Here is a 22,936-nt window from a genome sequence, read left to right on the forward strand (position 1 = left end):
AGGGGCTGGCAGCAGTTCTGGGGAGACTCGCTTGCACTGACACGGATTCTGCAACTTTTTTTTTTCCCTTCCCCATCCCTGTTTGTGGGTTCCTCACGTGCTTCCCCTTTTCTGTTGGGGGGGCTTTGAGGGGGAGTGTCACGTTCATATTGGTGTTGACCGTGACGCTGTTGCCGTGCAGACTGGTTGCCAGGGGCAATGTGTAGTTTGTGGTTTGCACGTGCACTTCCCCTTTAAGGTGTGCCTCCCTGCTGTTTGGTGAGCAAGAGGTTAATCTTCTGACTAGTGGGGATTAAGGTGTTTCCTGGGTGTGGCCGCAAGCTTGATATAAACCTGTGGCTTGCTGGCTGGGTGCAGTTGGACTACAGCCTTGCCTGGGTGTTCCAGCCCAGCCTTTGAGGGCCACCTTATGGAACATAAATTGTCCTCCCTTGTGTACCCTCCTTGTACATTTTCCCTCACTTGTATGTGTGGTGTGGGTTTATGTTCTGGGTGTGTGTAGCGTTTTGTTGGTTGTTACATGTCTGGGCTGTTGTTGGTGTTGGTCCCTGCATGTATGCTATACGTTACCCTGTATGTTTATACCTCCGAAAGGGGGCTGGTTTCTCAGAGGGGTTAACTATATGTCTGGATGCAGTGCTGCCTGGGGCTGCCGTGCACCTAGCTGTATGGGGCCCATGCAGTATCAGGAGTGCTGGATACCTGTGTGTGTTGTCTGTACAGTGTCCTATTTGGTCTGTGGGCACCTGTACTTATGCACGGGTTCAAGTCATGGTGACAGCGGCAGCTAAGTGAGTTTTCCGGTGTTCTTACCTGCAGATCCAGATGCTGCATACGGTCATTTCCCTTCCACCTGTTACTAGGCAGCTGGAGACTCCGGTTCGTCTGAGTCCCTGAGGAACCGGTTGTCTCCTATTCCTGACCCCTATGCCAGTCAGGGTCAGCAGGATCCAGGTTCCAGTGCATGAGCCCTCCCACCTTCAGGGTTTGCTCATGCGGTCAGGAGATCAGGGTCAGGATTAGGGCGGCTGTATGTTGTGGCCTGCTCCCTTCATTGTTGTCTGGCCTAGTAACAGTTCCCATTGTACGGTGGGGGGTTTCCCTCACTCCTCACCGTGACACAGATATCCCCATAACAGTGCCCTCCACAGATATCCCCATAACAGTGCCTTCTAGCAGTGGCGTACCGCCCATAGAGGCAGACCACGCCACTGCTATGGGGCCCGCGGCACTGGGGGGCCCGTAGCGCAGAGAAGGCCCCGCCCACACTATTTGGCCCCGCCCACTCATGAACTGCAGCCGGCTATGCGGCTGCTTTTCTCCAGCCCCAATTCATCTTCCGCAATCGCCGCCAAGTCCCCCCCCCCGTTTGACCTGATCCTGACCTGACCCTGACAGTCTGCTGACGCGGAATCGGGATCAAGCCAGCCTGTAGTGCTCGAGCCGCTGGCCAATCAGCAGAAGGTAACTCTGTTGAGGCAGCTGCTGATTGGCCAGTGGCGCAAGGGGGCGGGAGAATCGGCTCGAACTTCGCCGTCGCCAGAGTGCCTGAGCTGAGGAGAAGATTCTGAAGCACCGGGCCCGGCTGTGTCCCTGGCTGGCTGGCCTGAAGTAAGTCACTCAGACTCAGAACAAGTACCGTTCGTTCGTCCTGCCGTGTCACTGCCGGCTGCACTCCCTGCAGCAGTGCCTGGCCCGGCCGACTCTGACTATATTATATATTATGCTGCCTGAGGCCCGTATTAGTTTACAAATCTCTGGGGGGCAGGGTGATATCTGTTACTTCTTTACAATGTGCCCCCGTTGCCTGTCACTGCAGGGAGCTCGGCCCATATGCTGCATGTAGTTGCAGCATATGGGCCGAGCTCCCTGCAGTGACAGGCAACGGGGGCACATTGTAAAGAAGTAACAGATACCTGCAGACCAAGAAATCCTTATATGATGTCCCGCCTTTCCTCTTACTCTTTCCTGTATGAGCCCCCCCCCCCTGAATCCTTTATGAGCCCCCCTAATGCCCCCATTACCCCAAAATGTCCAGGTTCGGGGAAGAGTAGGAGGAAAGCAGACTGTCCTCTATGAGCCCCTCAACCCCTAATGCCCCACAAAATGCCAGGGGGGAGAGGAGTAGAAGGAAAGCACTGTCCTGAGCATTTTGGGGGGCATTAAGGGTTTGGGGGGCTCATAGAGGACAGTCTGCTTTCCTCCTACTCTGTCCTGTATGAGCCTCCCCCCTGAATTCTCTATGAGCCCCCCTTATGCCCCCATTACCCCAAAATGCCCAGGGGGAAGAGAAGTAGAAGGATAGCACACTGTCCTGAGCATTTTGGGGGGCATTAAGGGTTTGGGGGGCTCATAGTGGACAGTGTGCTCTCCTACTCCTTCCCCCCGGGCATTTTGGGGGGCATTAGGGATTCTTTAATGGGGGTGTGGCATGGGAGGAGCCAGGACAGGAGGTGGGACGGGCCAGGGGTGGATAGTGGGTGGGGTTAGGGGGCCCAATTCAGATGCTTGCTATGGGGCCCAGTGATTTCTATGTACGCCCCTGCCTTCTAGTAATGTATCAGTGGGGAGGGAGGAGGCAGTAACACTGGCAGCGGGGCCGGTACAGTGACTCTACTCTAATACAGCGGCTCCGCACACACAGCTATTCATAAAGCTTAATCTTTGTAAAAAACCCTGCTGTACTTACTAACTAGGGTGGCGTGACATGCAGCTTCGCCGCCGCGCCGGCAGCTTGAGCTTAACATCTCTCACTGAGCCTCCTGCCCTGCCTGCCTGCTTCATTCATAAAGTGGGAGGAGCAGGCAGACGGGGCAGTAGGCGCATGACGGAGATGTTTCTGACACTCACTGCACTGACTGCTGGGCGCTGGCATTTTGCTAGCAGCTTGACCAGCATAATATGGCTGAGCGGGGCCACAATATGTGCCCCCTGGAGTGCCGGGCCTGGTTGCAACTGCGACCCCTGTATGTACGCCACTGCCCAGTAGACCTCTCAGACCCCCATATCAGACCTCAGACCAGACCCCTATTCGACCTTTCAGACCCCATATCAGACCTCAGACCAGACCCTTATTAGACCTCCAGACCCCCATATCAGACCTTAGACCAGACCCCCTTTAGACCTCAGACGAGACCCCCATACCCCCATTAGTCCTTCATATTGACGCCCCCTATGTTTTTAATCACACCCCCCGCCTTTAGATTAATAGCGTTAGACCGCACTCGTGCCCAGAACGGCGCTTGTGCACATCTTTGGCTTCATCCCGACGAGCGAAGATGTATGCATGCGCCATTCTGCACACGAGTGCGGTCTAGCGCTGTCAATCTAAAGGTAGGGGGCTGTGATAAAAAGCAGAGAGGCGTCGCTGGAACAGTGCTCGAACCACATAAGCTTTCCTCCTGGTGCTCAAATAGTTAATTTGCATAATTGTAAAAGTTCATTTCATTTGATCCCGGCGACAGATTCGTTTTAAGTAAGACCTCTATTTTGGCATGTTATAATGTGGCTGGGGGGACCCGCATGACTCTGGAAAACATTTAACTAATGGAGAACCAATAATATTTAATATAGGTTTCTGTTGGTGACACATCCGAGCTTTACCTTCCGCAAAAGCAGAACTCCTACCAGACTGCTGGATCGAAGATACTATTGAGAGAGGTGGAAAAATACTTTACCCTACAGGTGTACAAGTAACTGGTTAGTGGGCAAAACCGACGACAGACTCCAAAATTAAAAAAATAAAAATAAGCAAAAAAGAAAATGAATTATAGCTGCTTGGAAGCTGTTACAAAATTGCTCAATGGATACTAAAGTAGCTACATGGAATTGTGTGCTACACTACAGTTGTACAGGCCCTGCCTACTTCTGTTGCCCTGCCTTTTGTTGCTTTGGACCCACCTACAACATGGGGCTGCTTTTGTTTTTTTCCAGGGCTACCTTAAGTTCAGCAATGAACTGTCTAGAGTGGAGTTGCTGTAGGGAGGACCTGCCAGGGGAAACTCCATTCTAGATGCAACAGTAGCATCATATATGGTTTGGTTATATATACTAGGTGCCTTACCTTTCAAATACTTGTTATTGTTGGAGGCTTCTAAAATATAACATGCTAAAAATAATAAATTCATGTTATTCACATTTTGATTCACATAGATTAACAAGACAATTTGCAGTTAGAGGAAGCATGTGGTAGATATTCTCCTGATTTTCACACTTACACCTGCCTATGGCTAATTTCATACAAGCACGTTTCAAGAAACATGTTTTGTCTGAGAACCACATTTGTGGGCCAAACACTGCTCCTCTGACCAAAACTTACATCATCATTGCGTCGATCCTGGTCATTTAACCCCTTAGATGCCATGGTCTGTAGTGACTACAGCATCTGAGCGGTTAGACAGAGGTAGAGGCTCTGGTATCCTCTATAATCAGAACCTGTCATAGTGAGCTGCCTGCAAAGCTGTGCCTGAGAGTCAACCTGTTAAAGTCCCATAGACCGCAATAGTATACTATTGCAGTGTATGGTACAAGCGATAAAAGGATTTCCTCTTCAAGTCTCCTAAGTGGACTAAAAAAGTACAGTAGAAAAACTAAACAAAAATGTTTTTCTAAGAACAAAAATATTTACTTAAGTCACCATTTCCCAATTTTACATATAAAAATAAGCAATAAAGACAACTTGCTCTTATTTCTGGGCAAACCCATTTAGCTAGAGTACTTGACATTGTGAAACAATTTGTTAGCCTCAAGATATCATATAGCTAAAAGTGAGGTTCTAAAAATCGGGAAGCCTAATCTTCCTTCCTTTTGGACACAATGGAGGAGCCCTTTACACCCCTCCTCATTGTTCAATAAACATAGTGGAATAGTTTAGTTTGTATTTGGCGTTTTCCCTATTTCTGCAAAAGTACCCTCTGAATTACGACAGTGGCAACACCTCCTCCTATCATTCCTTGGCTGGTGTCATTTGCCCAAGATGATCTCATTCCCTATGGTGATATATCCCTCCACACGATTCTAATGTTGCTTAAACAAAAAGATACTGTGACTTTGAACTCAGTGATTCTGCATTTTGTATGGGTAGGAGGGAAACGATGAGTGGCACTACGGAAGCTCATTCTGTGTAGACCAGAGGTAGGCCTCAACATGCCTCACATTAGAGGTTTATAATATAGCTTGTCTCTTTAGAGAGAGTGTTGGACAGGATACATTCCTTTTCTCATTATTCCTCTATTTAATTGCAAACAGAACTAGCCTCTCCATGGAATCTAAAAGCATTGCTACACACGAGATATTCTAATTTGCCACAGATTGTCCTAAGAGATACTATAACCCCATGAAAAGAGATGAGGAAGTGTTTCCGCCTCCCTTTCTTGCTTTCCAAACACACGCCATTTATGGGGCATCTAGAAATCCTAGCTGGGCTACATGATAACATTTTGAGAGGGTGGGGAGTAAAGGGTTTTGTCACCCCTGCTCAGTTACTTTTCTCACAAGATAAGCGATGGCTCCTGTTTCTAGCGGTTTCAGAGGGATTTGATATCCCTAAAGGCCCCTGTACATTGAACAATTTTGCTGGCCATTGTCGGGAAAGAAGCGTTCCTTCCCCGCAATTGCCTGCTCGTTCAATGAAGGAGACCTCTACTATTACATGCAGTGATCTCTCATCCCCATACAAAATCATTGTCTGCTGGCAGCAGAGTGTTGTTTAGACGACATGATCGTCTGCCGACAAATGAGGGTTTTGGTGACCGAACAAAGATCGGGTAATCGGCGGCAAATATCCACTGGCAGATAATTTATTGGTTAGCGATAATCTGGACGATTCTAGGCCAGTCTAACGGGACCTTAAGAAACACTTTCTTCAGTATATGAAGTTGAGATCCTTTTGTAAATCACGCTTGGCAAAGACAGAAAATGAGATGCAGAATATTCCAGTTGAGGTTCTAGCCACGGGAGGACATATTTCCCCTCTCTATAGGGTTTTTAGAGATTGATTTTTAACCATTCACCCCCACTAAATCTTTGCTGAGTGGGAATGTAATATCCCAGAGTGGTATTACCATTTCTGCACTACACTACTGTCTCTAATGGTTAACATGAATGTTATCTTTGTATTTATTTCCAGGTCCTTCACCATTGTGCATTGATATTATTGTTATGCAACTGTTACATGTAATATGGCTGGTTCACCAGCAGGTGGCGGTGTGCAGTGAGAGATCCTTAGATAGAATGGGATTTACCATTCCATTCTCCCCTTTTGGGCAGAAGTGGGCTAGTCCTGTTTCCTACTAAAGGGAGGGGTTGCAGTTCGAGTTAGTTCCAGTTTATACTCAATAGTGGTGCTAAGAAGAGATGAAAGTAGCAGCAAGGGGGAAGTTCCACCTCTTGGAGCAGAAGTCTCAAAAGGGAAGTAGCTCATAGAGCACCCTGACTTCTTACAGATTTATCTACAGAGTGTTACAAGGGGCTCAACAGCCAAAGGCACCCCACTCCACAGATAGAGAACAGGCTCAGAGTTTAGCATAGCAGAGAGAGAAAGCAGAATATTTAAATGTGCCTGCCAGTTTACGCCAAAGCCTGCTGGAACCAAGGGAAAGCCTGAATATTGTCTGGATGGAAGTTTATGCAAGTAAATCTGTTGAACTTCATCAAGGTCTGGACTCTATTTATTCCCCACCTCCACCATTACTCATTCCCTTTATTGCTTTGGAGCCAAGCCCTGGGGAGCAACAGTATCCAGGTAAGAGCACATTGACAAATACAGACTATTAAGGCCACACCACTCAGCATTCCTATAAACCTGGGACACGATTGGCCCTGGGGTGCGGCACATTGCAGGAACCCATACTTCAAGACCCAGAGGCTAAAGATAAGATCCAAATGGGGTTGTAAAAGGTAAAAAAAACTTGTTAGTGAAAAGTGCAGGGAGACGCACTTTAAGAGAATGCATGGAGTGCTATATGCTTTCAATATTCCACCATCCCTGTCTCGCCTAGATAGGTTCACAACATGCAGCAAACGTCGGATAACTTCAACATACATATGGAATGGGGTATGGACATGCTCTCACACTTTACAGTACCAGGAAAGTGTTCAACACTTTCATGCTCCAATGCTCTCCTTTGCCATGCACTGAATCGTGCAGGGCAAAGGCTTTTTTTAGGAGATCCAGTGACATACTTGGCTCTCCATAGGAAAAGCTAAGCGTAGGCTTCCGCCTAGCAGTGAGCCCGGTGACGCCACCGGCACTAATGGACGGGCTTATGTGCTTCCCTAGCCTATAAAATGGCTAGGGCAGAGCTAAAACCCGCCCATCAGTGCCGGTGATGTCACCGGTAACACTGCTAGGTGGAAGCCTCTGCCTAGCAGTGTAAAAATAAAAACAAAAAGCATGAAATGCTCCGATGCTCATGTCAGAGTGAAACCTGGGTAAAAGGGATATGTCCAGGTTCAGCTCTGTCTGGGTTCAACCCCTTTAAATGTCCCTCTTTTTGATCTGAAGTATAGATTTGCATTATTTACAATATTGATTCGCAAAGTATTTGTCTAGTTCCTATCTGTATATAAAAGACTGCCTTGTATATTATTTCATTATTTTATGCAATTAGAATTTTAGACATTTCTATATTCAGATAATTTTTGTGATATTGTGTAGAAAAAATCTACTGAAGTGTATAGATAGGCAGGAAAAATGTATTTCACACAATGAACCATAAGTTTCCCTCTTTGACTGTCCAAAAAGTTGGAAGGTATGTACACAGTGATACACCATGGAGAGTTTGAAGGGAACTTTGGGGCCAAACTCTTCATTTGGAGATAGACACAAAAGCTGTTGTGGGGGAAGGGGAGGGGTTTTGATTTTGACCCACATTGAACTAGCTATTTGGATGAATTATCTGCCATCTACTGCATAACTTCTGTATCTGTTACGGCTCATGCACGCGACCGTGTTTTTTGTCGGCATCTGATCTGCATTTTTTTTCATTTTGGATGCAGGCCCATTCACTTCAAAAAGCAATACAAAATAAACATTAATGGTATCTCTGCATCTGAAAATGTTTAAACTCTTAACCCCTTCCCGATCTATGACGTACTACTACGTCATGGGAACCGCTGCTTTCCCGCAATTTGACATAATAGTACGTCATGGTAATCGCGCGTGGTAGCCGGGCCCCTGCTGTATCCGCCGGCATAGCTGTAAAAGCCGATGCCGGAGGTTTAACCTCTTCTATGCCGCGGTCCGCGCTGACCGCGACATAGAAGGAGTTTGTGTCGGGTGAGTGATCGCATCGAGTCCCTACACTGCTGTGGCGGGGACCCGATGCGACACAAGGCAGCCTGATGGGGAACTGCCTTCTACGGGTGCCGAGGAGATCCAGCCTCAGGCTTGGTCTCCTAGGCAACCTGTTAGTGTATGACTCAGTGTCATGCACTAACAGGCAATGTAATACAATATAGATGTATTGTAATGCATTGCAGAGGGGATCAGACCCCCAAAAGTGAACATCATAAATAAAGTTAAATAAAAGTTTAAAAAAAGTGTTTTTAATAAAATTAATAAAGTAATAAAAAAAACTCTGTAAAAAAAAAATTTTGCCACATTATATGATCAAAAAGGCATATGCCAAATAAAAAAAGCTATCACTCTCAGACAATGGAGACACTAAAATATCATTATTTCGGTTTCAAAAATGCTATTATTGTGTAAAACTTAAATATTAAATAATATTTTATTGTTTAAAAAAAAAAAGAAAAGAAAAAGTAGACATATTAGGTATTACCATGTCTGTAACGATCTGGTCTATAAAAAAGTCACATTACCTAATCCCTCAGGTAAAAGCTGTAAAAATAAAAAATAAAAACGGTGCCAAAACATCCATTTTTTGATTAGCTTGCCTCACAAAAAACTTAATATAGAGCAATTAAAAATCATATGTACCCCAAAATAGTACCAAGAAAACTGGCACCTTATCCCGTAGTTTCTAAAATGTGGTCACTTTTTTGAGTTTCTACTGTAGGGTTGCATCAGGGGGGCTTCAAATGGGACATGGCATCTAAAAACCAGTTCAGCTAAATCTGCCTTCCAAAAACCATATGGCGTTCCTTCCCTACTGCGTCCTGCTGTGTGCCTGTACAGCAGTTTACGATCACATGTGGGGTGTTTCTGTAAACCACAGAAGAAGGATAATAAATATTGAGTTTTATTTGGCTGGTAACCCTGGATTTGCTACTGGAAAAAATTTATTAAAATGTAAAATCTGCCAAAGGTGGTTTCTATTATGTAAGCCTCACAAAGTGACTTCAGACCTGAACTGGTCCTTAAAAAGTGGGTTTTGGAAATTTTCCAAAAAATTTCAAGATTTGCAAACTTTCCAAACTTCTAAGCCTTCTAACGTCCCCAAAAAATAAAATTTAATTTTCAAAATGATCCAAACATGAAGTAGACATATGGGGAATGTAAAGTAATTTCTATTTATGGAGGTATTACTATCTATTATAAAAGTAGAGAAATGTAAATTTTTAAATTTGCAAATTTTTCAATATTTTGGGTAAATTTGGTATTTTTTTATGAATAATTTTTTATATTTTTTTTACTCATTTTTACCACTGTCATGAAGTACGATATGTGACGAGAAAACAATCTCAGAATGGCTTTTATAAGTATAAGCGTTTTAAAGTTATTACCACATAAAGTGTCACGTCAGATTTACAAAAAATGGCCTGGGCAGGAAGGTAAAACAGGCCCGGGGTTATCATTAGTAAAATATAAAAATAATTTTCCTTCACAGAAAATGTAATGGAAAAAAGTGCAATTTGCAATGTTTCAGTCACCTTGGCCCCCCCCCCCTTCCCAGAAAAACAAAAAGGAGTGATCAAAGGTCATATATACACCAAATTGGTACCAATAAAAAATACAGATCGCCCTTCAAAAAAAAAGCCCTCTTACAAGCACTGTAGCACAGAATATGACTTTTGTTATGAAGTTATGTGTCAGAGTATGGCGAAATAGCACATTTTTATCTTTTCAAAAGTTTTTTTTTTTTTTTTTTTTTTTTTTTAAAGGAGCAAAACATAACTGAAACTATATAACTTTGGTATTGCCATACTAAGGGTGCATTCACATAACCGTATGTATGTAAATACGGATGACATCCGTGTTGCATCCTTTTTTTGTGCCGATCCATTGTAACAACGCCTGTTCTTGTCCAGTTTGTAGGACTGGGGAACGGACATACGGATGCGGACAGCACACGAAGTTTTGCGGAGTCATTCAAATAAAATGGGTCTGCATCAAATCTGCAAAAAATGCAGATCGGATGCAGACCAAAAATACGGTTGTGTGAATGGGTCCTAATACTGACCCACAGAATCAGGTCATGATGTAGGTATTCCCTAAGATAAAGGCTAATGTTCCCAAAGTTTCATGTACATAGGTAAATAGGCTACTTTCACACTCGCGTTTTGTGCAGACCCGTCATGGACGGATCCGTTCAGATAATACAACCGTCTGCATCCGTTCTGAACAGATCCGTTTGTATTGTCTTTAACATAGCCAAGACGGATGAGTCTTGAACACCATTGAAAGTCAATAGAGGACGGATCCGTTTTCTATTGTGCCAGATTGTGTCAGTGAAAATGCATCCTTCCCCATTGACTTACATTGTGTGCCAGGGCAGATCCGTTTGGCTCAGTTTCATCAGACGGACACCAAAATGCTGCAGGCAGCGTTTTGGTGTCCGCCTCCAAAGCGGAATGCAGACAGAACGGAGGCAAACTGATGCATTCTAAGCAGACCCTTTTCCATTCAGAATGCATTAGAATGCAAACTGATCCGTTTTGGACCGCTTGTGGGAGCCCTGAACGGATCTCACAAACGGAAAGCCAAAATGCCAGTGTGAAAGTAGACTAAGTTGTACGGAACAATAATATTGCCCCCATAGGTTTCTATGGGTCCTTACTGTACCCCCATATGCTTCTACAGAGCATAGAGAAATTTTCCCTAAAAAAAATGTGGGCCTACTCCAATACACCGTATTATAGAGCTACTCACGCTAGTAGCTGCAGTAGTAGTAGCTATATGCATTCAGTTTATCAGGCTAAAAACTATTTTTCGAAATGCCGTCAAAAATAACTGGAGCTGCTCCCATTACCAGTAAAAGAGATCTGATAATGCTGGAGGACAATATAAAGAAACACCCTGCCGATGCCAGGCAGCCATGCCACTGTCACTAGCCTATATCTGTCCTTGGGCGCCTGATAAGGGCCATCATATGTCCTGTTGATAGGGCCTGCAGGGCAGCGCTGGAGTATCTGAATTCTCCGGTATGGAGCTCGTGGAGGCTTCCAGAAGCTCATGAAACAGAAGAACAATGGGTTTATTGTGAAGCGAATACTTGTTTCCTCCTTAATCTGTAATGATATCCAGCAGAGGAACCGTCCAGGCTGTGCAAAATTGCAGCGCTCAATAGCTCTAGCTGTGTGATTGAACTATACCATACTTCCCAGCCCTAACCCCACCAGTAATCCACCCATTTCAACCGTGTTGACAGGGCCACTTTGAGCCATTAGATTATCAGCCTAAAGGTGCTCTAGCATGTCACGAGAATCATGCGACACACACACAACACACGGCAGGTCACGAGGGGCACTCTGGCATTCACTGCACCCGTGACCTTGGATGTGACTGTAAGGGGGAACTCCGCTTACATTCACCTAACAGATAGGCTACCAAGGAGCTAAGTAACCCCCAAACACGTCCACACACCATGCTGTCACCACTCGCCAGTTATTTAGCATGGCAGATGGGGCAACACAGCAGTAGAGATGCACAACTCCCCCAGGAACGCACTGCGTTCTAGCATACGATATGCAAAACTGTAGCACAATGATAACACAGCAGAATGGTAAGATTTATTATACAAAAAGAGTACATTGCTACAAGTTACAGAAAGATGACAAAGAACATACAGTATACCAGTTTGAAAGGGTCTTGCTGGCCCCCCTCTCACCCTCCTCCTAGTCACATGTCGGGGACTGGCTAATTCCATGCAAAAAGTGGCAAGTTTTTAGGGCAAAACTTCTTGTAGGTATCTCTGATGATGATAATATGACCAGCAAGTTTTATTTTTACCAACCCAGGCATACCAAACATCAATATGAAATATTAATCCAATCCACCAATATGTAATTGGGTAGGTTTCCTAAGCCGAAAATCCTTCTGCTTGTGACCAAAGATGCGCCTAAATTCTCTGACCATATTATTTATTACAAAACATGAATTATGACAAGACTGCTTTTGAAGTATATGTTCTGGTCTATGGATCATATGCCTTCTTCTCGAACATATATTGATTGCAGATTTACTGTGTACCATAACTTTCTTCTACTGACATCTCCAAGCTAGCTGGAAGGAAGGATAGTCTGGGGCCTTTTGTCTGCAAATTACTTTAATTGCCCCCTCCATAGTACAACATCCTGAATCTAGTCTCTCAGGTGCCAGGTGTAGTAGCAATTCAGGAACAACCTTTCTGGAAATATGATTAGCACCCTGTGTACAAGAATACACGATAGTGTCTGGTTTTATACAGCTGAAATGTGGCACATACATGATACACCACGATTCATAACTGTTATAGAACGATTCCTAAGACATCAGATAGAACAAAACCACCTGGTGAACGTTCGTTGCACAGACACGGCAAAACGCATTTGAGTCCATATCGGCCATTACAATTGGTCAAAACTGCCCATACACGTTCAATGAAACCAGGCGATGGAAGAAAGATCTTCCTGGGAAAGTTCATTCAAGTTTCTTTGAAAGAAAGATCTTTTGTCTATCAGCCAAAATTTCAAACACGGCCAACTTCTTTTTAGACTGTGATGGTCTGTCAACAGTCGGCTAAAACCGTTCACTGATGAATGATCATTTTGGTTGAAATCGTCCATTTTAATCAATTTTAGACAAATGTGTTTGCCTACCTTTAAGCCTAAGGCCTTCTTCACATTTTCGTTTTTCACTGCAGTGTGCTGTCCGCATTCTCCACGGACAGCATACAAACCCATTTATTTTAAAGTGTCTGTGCACATATCAGTATTGTTGTACTGAGACATGCACTGCTTTGGTCCGTGATGCAGACCAAACACGCCCATTGAAGTCTATGGGTCAGTAAAAATCATGCTCACAACACGGATGGTATCTGTGCTGTGTCCGTTTTCCACTGAAGACTGATAGGAGATGCTTTGGAAGTTTTCAGCTGAACAGCGTTCGTGGAGTTCAGATGACACACACAGGATAAAAACTGTCACACGGACCAAAAACTGATCCTTCACGGATGCAACAAGGATGCTTTTTTCACAAATGTTCACAGCTGGTTTCCATTATGCAGGACAGGACTCCTGCATAACGGAAACTGGATGGATCCGTTATGCTGCCCATAGACTTCTATTATGATGTAATGCAAAACGGAATGCCTCTTAAAGGCTTCCGTGGTGCATTCCGTCATAGGATTTCATTATATTCCGTGATAATGGCATTCATAACAGAATTGCCACAGAACCCATCAGGTTCGCTCATCCCTAGCTGTGAGCGTAATGCTGGCTTTACACATTCAGTAGCTGTCGGCCGAACACCTTTTGGTTATCTCTCGACTCCCTCATACATACACACGATTGTCAGTAGAGAGATAGGAGAAGCCATGTCTGGTGGTGTCTTATCTCCTGGAAGAACAAAAGAATCAGACAACAATATTCTGTTTGCCTGATCCTTCTCTTCCCCCAACATCATTTGTTTGGGAAGAGGACAGAATTTCTCATACACATGGTTCAGCAAAACATGGATACTGGCTGTGTGCATTCTGCATTTTGCTACGTCCTGCTCTCTGTTAGAATTGCCTATTCTTATCCACAAAACGGATAAGAATAGGACATGTTCTTTTATTTTTGCATGGCCGCATTGAAATGAATGGGTGCACATCTGATCCACAAAAAATGTGGATCGGATGTGGAAAGAAACTACGGTTGTGTGCATGAGGACTTAGATTGTTGACTGCATCTGCTGCCCTTGGTGGATTTGGCCGACAGTACACTAATGTATATGGGGGCCTTTAGGGCACTTTCACATGGTCGGTATTTTGCATCAGTATTTGAAAGCCAAAACCAGGAGCTAGTTTTCTAAGACATCAGATAGAACAAAACCACCTGGTGAACGTTCGTTGCACAGACACGGCAAAACGCATTTGAGTCCATATCGGCCATTACAATTGGTCAAAACTGCCCATACACGTTCAATGAAACCAGGCGAGGGACGAAAGATCTTCCTGGGAAAGTTCATTCAAGTTTCTTTGAAAGAAAGATCTTTTGTCTATCAGCCAAAATTTCAAACACGGCCAACTTCTTTTTAGACTGTGACGGTCTGTCAACAGTCGGCTAAAACCGTTCACTGATGAACGATCATTTTGGTTGAAATCGTCCATTTTCATCAATTTTAGACAAATGTGTTTGCCTACCTTTAAGCCTAAGGCCTTCTTCACATTTTCGTTTTTCACTGCAGTGTGCTGTCCGCATTCTCCACGGACAGCATACAAACCCATTTATTTTAAAGTGTCTGTGCACATATCAGTATTGTTGTACTGAGACATGCACTGCTTTGGTCCGTGATGCAGACCAAACACGCCCATTGAAGTCTATGGGTCACGGAATGCCTCTTAAAGGCTTCCGTGGTGCATTCCGTCATAGGATTTCATTATATTCCGTGATAATGGCATTCATAACAGAATTGCCACAGAACCCATCAGGTTCGCTCATCCCTAGCTGTGAGCGTAATGCTGGCTTTACACATTCAGTAGCTGTCGGCCAAACACCTTTTGGTTATCTCTCGACTCCCTCATACATACACACGATTGTCAGTAGAGAGATAGGAGAAGCCATGTCTGGTGGTGTCTTATCTCCTGGAAGAACAAAAGAATCAGACAACAATATTCTGTTTGCCTGATCCTTCTCTTCCCCCAACATCATTTGTTTGGGAAGAGGACAGAATTTCTCATACACATGGTTCAGCAAAACATGGATACTGGCTGTGTGCATTCTGCATTTTGCTACGTCCTGCTCTCTGTTAGAATTGCCTATTCTTATCCACAAAACGGATAAGAATAGGACATGTTCTTTTATTTTTGCATGGCCGCGTTGAAATGAATGGGTGCACATCTGATCCACAAAAAATGTGGATCGGATGTGGAAAGAAACTACGGTTGTGTGCATGAGGCCTTAGATTGTTGACTGCATCTGCTGCCCTTGGTGGATTTGGCCGACAGTACACTAATGTATATGGGGGCCTTTAGGGCACTTTCACATGGTCGGTATTTTGCATCAGTATTTGAAAGCCAAAACCAGGAGCTAGTCCAAAACATGCAAGAGGCACACATCTTTCCATTATACATTTTCTCTGGTTTTGGCTTACATATACTGATTGATGCAAAGTACTGGCCAGTTTATAAATCTGATTATGACAATGAGCTGATCACAAGGGTCTTGCTCCTGGGCCACTGAGCATTCACATTGCTCAGAAATTGAGCGCTATACAGCACTTGAGCCATGTTCGCATCACATAATTGTAGCGACTTTTACTTTTGGCTGATTGGGGGATGATCTCCTTATTTCTACCTCCACTATTGCTCTAACAGGACTTATGGAAATGAGTTGTGACAATGACAATTTATTTTTACACTTTAAAATAAATGCAAAATTATCAATTTTATAATACAATGTTCACATACTGTTCAAGTCCCATTGTCAGTGGTGGTTGGTTATGAAAGGCTGATTGCCAGCAGAATACAGCCTGCAGAGTAAGGGCTTACATGGTTTTAAAAAACAATTTTGGCGCCCTACTGTACACTTCTTATTTCATACAGAGGCTTTGTAGCATGCTCTATCAGATGCCATATTAGAGTGCTCTGCTGTAGAAGCAATGATTCATGGGCGTGATATCTCTCTAATATCATGCACTACAGAGGCACTGTGGTTCTGTACAGTCATGGCCAAAAGTTTTGAGAATTAAAATATTAAAATTTGAATATTGGAAATTGGAAAAGTAGCTGCTTAAGTTTTTAAAATAGCAATTTGCATATACTCCAGAATGTTATGAAGAGTGATCAGATGAATTGCATAGTCCTTCTTTGCCATGAATATTAACTTAATCCCCAAAAAACCTTTCCACTGCATTTCATTACTGTCATTAAAGGACCTGCTGAGATCATTTCAGTAATCGTCTTGTTAACTCAGGTGAGAATGTTGATGAGCACAAGGCTGGAGATCATTATGTCAGGCTGATTGGGTTAAAATGGCAGACTTGACCTGTTAAAAGGAGGGTGATGCTTGAAATCATTGTTCTTCCATTGTTAACCATGGTGACCTGCAAAGAAACGCATGCAGCCATCATTGCATTGCATAAAAATGGCTTCACAGGCAAGGATATTGTGGCTACTAAGATTGCACCTCAATCAACAATTTATAGGATCATCAAGAACTTCAAGGAAAGAGGTTCAATTCTTGTTAAGAAGGCTTCAGGGCGTCCAAGAAAGTCCAGCAAGCACCAGGATCGTCTCCTAAAGAGGATTCAGCTGCGGGATCGGAGTGCCACCAGTGCAGAGCTTGCTCAGGAATGGCAGCAGGCAGGTGTGAGCGCATCTGCACGCAAAGTGAGGCGAAGACTTTTGGAAGATGGCCTGGTGTCAAGAAGGGCAGCAAAGAAGCCACTTCTCTCCCAAAAAAAAACAGGGACTGATTGATCTTCTGCAGAAAATATGGTGAATGGACTGCTGAGGACTGGGGCAAAGTCATATTCTCCGATGAAGCCTCTTTCCGATTGTTTGAAGAATCAGGAAAAAGGCTTGCCCGGAGAAGAAAAGGTGAGCGCTACCATCAGTCCTGTGTCATGCCAACAGTAAAGCATCCTGAGACCATTCATGTGTGGGGTTGCTTCTCGCTCACAATTTTGCGCCAAAACACAGCCATGAATAAAAAATGGTACCAAAACACCCTCCAACAGCAACTTCTTCCAACAATCCAACAACAGTTTGGTGAAGAACAATGCATTTTCCAGCACGATGGAGCACCATGCCATAAGGCAAAAGTGATAACTAAGTGGCTCGGGGACCAAAACGTTGACATTTTGGGTCCATGGCCTGGAAACTCCCTAGATCTTAATCCCATTGAGGTGGTAGAACTGTGGTCAATCCTCAAGAGGCGGGTGGACAAACAAAAACCCACTAATTCTGACAAACTCCAAGAAGCGATTATGAAAGAATGGGTTGCTATCAGTCAGAAATTGGCCCAGAAGTTGATTAAGAGCATGCCCAGTCGAATTGCAGAGGTCATGAAAAAGAAGGGCCAACACTGCAAATACTGACTCTTTGCATAAATGTAATGTAATTGTCGATAAAAGCCTTTGAAACGTATGAAGTGCGTGTAATTATATTTCACTACATCACAGAAACAACTGAAACAAAGATCTAAAAGCAGTTTAGCAGCAAACTTTGTGAAAACCCAGTTGAGTCAAGAGACATCTGCGCATGGCACCAAGGGGGCAGACAAGCCAAGTTCAGGGCATCAGGGCAGGTGAAGCACGTTCAATCTGATAATCAGTCCAGAGGTAGGGGTAGGGAGCACAGGGTCAATACAGGAGTCAGGCAGAAGTAGAAGTCAAGTCAGGCAGCAGAGGGTCAAATCCAGTAAAAAAAAGGACAGGACGAGCAAGGTAAGTCAAAATTGAATAAGAATGCTCCTTTGCCAGGACTAGCAAGATAGAAAATTGCTCAGGCACCCTCATATAGGGGAAAGGGCCTTAAATACCCAGGGATGATGTAGCCAAAAACACCAGCATGCAGCATTACCATACTTTAGAGTGGCCTTCAAATAATTTTCAGGCTCAGAAACTGGGGATCAAAGGGTTTCTGCCATACGGGGCATAATTGGGACCATCGCCAATATGGGTATCTATATGATTTATTGAATTGATACTTATGGTATATTCTGTATTGTGATTTTTGTCCACGCAGTTATGTTATTTCTATAGGAGACTCTTGTCAATGCAGCTCAATAATATTTATGGTGACTAACTCCTTTGTATTTAAGAATCTACTTATTTAACATATGTAGATATATTAATATAGCGCTGCATTTTTCAGTGACCCCTACAGAGTGTCCATATGATATATTTGGGATACTTTTTACTAATATAATAACGAGTGGTTATACAGGTATACTAATATAATAACGAGTGGTTATACAGGTATATTATTTGAAATCTGTTTATACTTACTAGCTATCCTTTTAACATAGTCCTATTAGCCCTGTTTGGGCTTCATCTCTGTAGCATTTACTTTGGGGCCTTTGCCCTATTTGTTATATGGTGTATATTATTTATTAGATTTAATAAACTTTATATTTTATTATTATTCTTTTGCAATTTTTCTTGGGGTTATTGGTGGTACTATATGTTTTTTTTTTGCTTTACTGCAAACTGGCATTGTGCTCAAGTTCATTGTTAAAGTGGCTCTGTCACCCAGATCAACCCTACCAGAGACATAGCCTGGTAGAGTTGATAACACCGAATAAAACAATACCTGTCTTATGTCTGTCTGTGGTATCGTTGCAGAGAAAAAAAATACTTTTAAAATTATGTAAATTAACTATTTGAGCACCAGGAGGTGGGCTTATGCGGTTCGAGCACCGCCCCTGGTGCTCCATAATGACACCCCCCTGCCCAATGATTCTCAATGGGGTCTGGACTCAGTGGTGGCCAATTTATGTGTGAAAATCATGTTTCATGCTCCCTGAACTCCTCTTTCACAATTTGAGCCCAATGAATCATGGCATTGCTATCTTGGAATATGCCTGTGCCATTAGGGAAGCAAAAAAATCCATTGATGGAATAACCTGGTCGTTCAGTATAGTCAGGTAGTCGCTGACCCCCTTCTTTGGGCATATAACGTTGCTGAACCTAGACCAGCAACCCCAGATCATAGCGCTGCCCCCACAGGCTTGTACAGTAGGCACTAGGCATGATGGGTGTATCACTTCATCTGCCTCTCTTCTTACCCTGATGCGCCCATCACTCTGGAACAGGGTAAATCTGGACTCATCAGACCACATGACCTCCAGAGACCAATCTTTATGCTCCCTAGCAAATTTAAGCCATTTTTGCCGGTCACTGACAAGTGGTTTTCTTTATGGCTACAGAGCTGTTCAGTCCCAATCCCTTGAGTTCTCTTCGCATTGTGCGCGAAGAGATGCTCTTACTTTCACTTTTAAACATAGCCCTGAGTTCTACTGTTGTTTTTCTACAATTTGATTTCAAACATTTCGACCTCATTCCTTCCTCGAAGATGATTTTTCCCCACTGTCTTATCACTTTTTAATAATGCGTTGGACAGTTCTTAACCCCATTTTAGTAGTTTCAGCCATCTCCTTAGATGTTTTCTCTGCTTGATGCACGCCAATAATTTGACCCTTCTGAATCAGATTATCATATTTTCTACGACCACAGGATGTGTCTTACCACATGGTTGTTTTAACAAATGAGAAGCTCCTTACTGCATCATAATCGCTCATGCAGTAATTATCCAGTGGGAGGCTCCTACCTTTTTGCTTAGTTAAATCCAGGTGGTGAGCATTTTTTTGGGCCAGGCAGTGCGTATGTGTGTGTGTGTGTATATATATATATATATATAAATTATTTTTTTTTGCTATATATATATATAGTCATCGAGGTGTCCCCCATCCATTGTTTCATTGGCCCATGGTGGCTGCTGTAAAGCATCTCTCACTAAATGTTTTTAAAGGGGTTGGCCACTTTCTGGTTACTATTGACAAACGTGTTTGTATAATGACTATACGGCACTTACTAACACAGCCTTTATTGAAATTCTGCACAATTTTCTATATTTTATAAAATATGACTTCTTGTTTGCTAATTCTTTAGTGATGTCCACACAGAGCTCTTGTCAATAAAATGGCTGCTGATGGAGGGTCATGGGACCAGTCAAGTCACCTCCAGTGATGTCTCCACCATCTCCACTTCTACTGTTGGACGTTTCACACAAGTGCAGTGTGTTTGAATGGAGAAGGTAATTTTCCCAACAAGGGGACATGACTTATATGGAAAACGGCACATAATACCAACAAAAGCTATATTACTGTAAAGGGGGAATATTAATTACCAATATTTATGCAAATATAAATAATTAATATTCATAAATAGGAGGAGTCATCTACCGATGACACCGCCTATTTATACCTTTATAATAATAACACGCTACTTTCACTTTGCCTTATGCTAATCACTAAGCTAGCTGCAAGCGCCTAACTGAGCTAGCTACCGCTATTAACAACACGTTACACAGTAGGTACAAATAACACACAGTGTTTATTAACCTACAGTTCACAACGTACGCAAAGCACTAACAATACAGTACTAAAATTACAGTACTAAACTACACTACACTACACAATCCCAAATTCCACCCACAAACTAACTATACAATACACTTACACACATACATTAGCAGCCCACCCCACCTGGACTAAAAGCGATCCCTACAGGGAAATGAAGGGTTAATGGTGGCGCTGCAAGGGCAAATGCAGGCCACAGACACAGGATACTGGGGTACAGAATAGGGAGCAGGGATGCTCCTACAGGGTTAGGGTAGGGTATAGGGGTACGTCGGTGGGATAGGGGTATGGTTGGTGGGATCAGCAGGGATAGGGGTGTAGCAGGGAGTGATGGTGGGATGATTGTAGGGGTATAGCGGTATGTTGGATGCATTGGGGTATGGTATAAATCTTTGGTGGTATAGGGAGGGTCAATGAATATAGGGGTCCGTAGGGGCTACAGGTAATATAGGGAGGTAGTAGGGGTTAAATCGTTGGTGGGGTAGTGGATACTCAGCCCATCCAGGAAACTGCTCGTTGTCCAAGGGGGGATCCTCTTCAGGGGGGGTGGCTCGGCTCTTCTTTCTTAGTGCAGGGGCCACCGGATATTTATATCCGGCGGCCCACACTGCCGCACCGCCCACACTGTGGCGCGCGCCACCATCAGGGACACGTGGGCCAGCGCAGTGAGATGGCGTCACTGCGCCAGCCCGTGTGTCCCCGGACAAGCGCGTCGGGGCTGCGCCACCTGACAGGCAGGAAGAAACCTTTGATCTCCCGCCTGCAACACTTCGCATTCCGGACAGCGCGATAGTAATCGCGCTGCCGGAATGCACAAAATAGAAGGAGGGGAGGTTTCTCCCCTCTTCCTATTATGCATAATTATCTCCAGCGGCGCTGGAGATAATTAATACAAAGGACTCCGATTCTATTGAATCGGAGTTCTTTGAAGCATACATGCTGACCGGACTCTTGTCCAGTCATTCTAATGCAATTAACCAGATGGCATCAGTGTGAATGCTTGGGGCACATTCACACGGATACCTCTGCATTGATATGCGAATGTAGGGAAGTTGACCAGCAACCAAGATGGCGCGTGTGTGCTTGGATCGCACTGGGCATTCGCACAGTATTCTGTAGAAAGGGCAGATGAGCGGAACGGCAGAAGGGGAATACACATGCGCAAATATTTGTCTCTGACACAGGACCCTCTCAGCTGCCTACCTGATTGGCACTCCCCTGAGCAGGCGCAGTAGATTGTATACAACGCCGGGATGGCGTGTGGATCTTGTGCCTCATCCCTTGGATATGTTAGCATTTTCGGTCTTTTTGGCTCCTCCCCTTACATTTTACCTTGGTTTTCACAACTGTCATGGTCAACACTGGAGCTAGTGTTTATTATTATGGATCATACATGGACATCAGATTATAATTTATATCACAATGATTGATTGACCATGCCTTCATCTATGCAATTTTTAGTTTGCAATGTACATTGTATATTTTGATGTATTTTTTCTCATTGTTATGTATGCTAATTTTGTCAACACCCACTGTTTTGATTGGGTCACATGATGATGATGTGTGCTGTTTCACCTATATATACCCACCACATGTATATGTTCTTTGCTTGAAAAAGGCTCTAGCATTGAGACGAAACGTTGCTGATTAAAGGAGTTATTTTCTTATAACCTATTGGAGTGCCGTTCATTTTTCTGGACTATGTATATACAGTACAGACCAAAAGTTTGGACACACCTTCTCATTCAAAGAGTTTTCTTTATTTTCATGACTGAAAATTGTAGATTCACACTGAAGGCATCAAAACTATGAATTAACACATGTGGAATTATATACATAACAAAAAAGTGTAAAACAACTGAAAATATGTCATATTCTAGGTTCTTCAAAGTAGCCACCTTTTGCTTTGATTACTGCTTTGCACACTCTTGGCATTCTCTTGATGAGCTTCAAGAGGTAGTCACCTGAAATGATTTTCGCTTCACAGGTGTGCCCTGTCAGGTTTAATAAGTGGGATTTCTTGCCTTATAAATCGGGTTGGGACCATCAGTTGCCTTGTGGAGAAGTCAGGTGGATACACAGCTGATAGTCCTACTGAATAGACTGTTAGAATTTGTATTATGGCAAGAAAAAAGCAGCTAAGTAAAGAAAAACGAGTGGCCATCATTAGTTTAAGAAATGAAGCTCAGTCAGTCCGAAAAATTGGGAAAACTTTGAAAGTGTCCCCAAGTGCAGTCACAAAAAACAATCGCTACAAAGAAACTGGCTCACATGCGGACTGCCCCAGGAAAGGAAGACCAAGAGTCACCTCTGCTGCGGAGGATAAGTTCATCCGAGTCACCAGCCTCAGAAATCGCAGGTTAACAGCAGCTCAGATTAGAGACCAGGTCAATGCCACACAGAGTTCTAGCAGCAGACACATCTCTAGAACAACTGTTAAGAGGAGACTGTGTGAATCAGGCCTTCATGGTAGAATATCTGCTAGGAA

Source organism: Bufo gargarizans, chromosome 3 (genome assembly GCF_014858855.1).
Source record: "Bufo gargarizans isolate SCDJY-AF-19 chromosome 3, ASM1485885v1, whole genome shotgun sequence".
In the NCBI taxonomy this organism is placed as follows: Eukaryota; Metazoa; Chordata; class Amphibia; order Anura; family Bufonidae; genus Bufo; species Bufo gargarizans.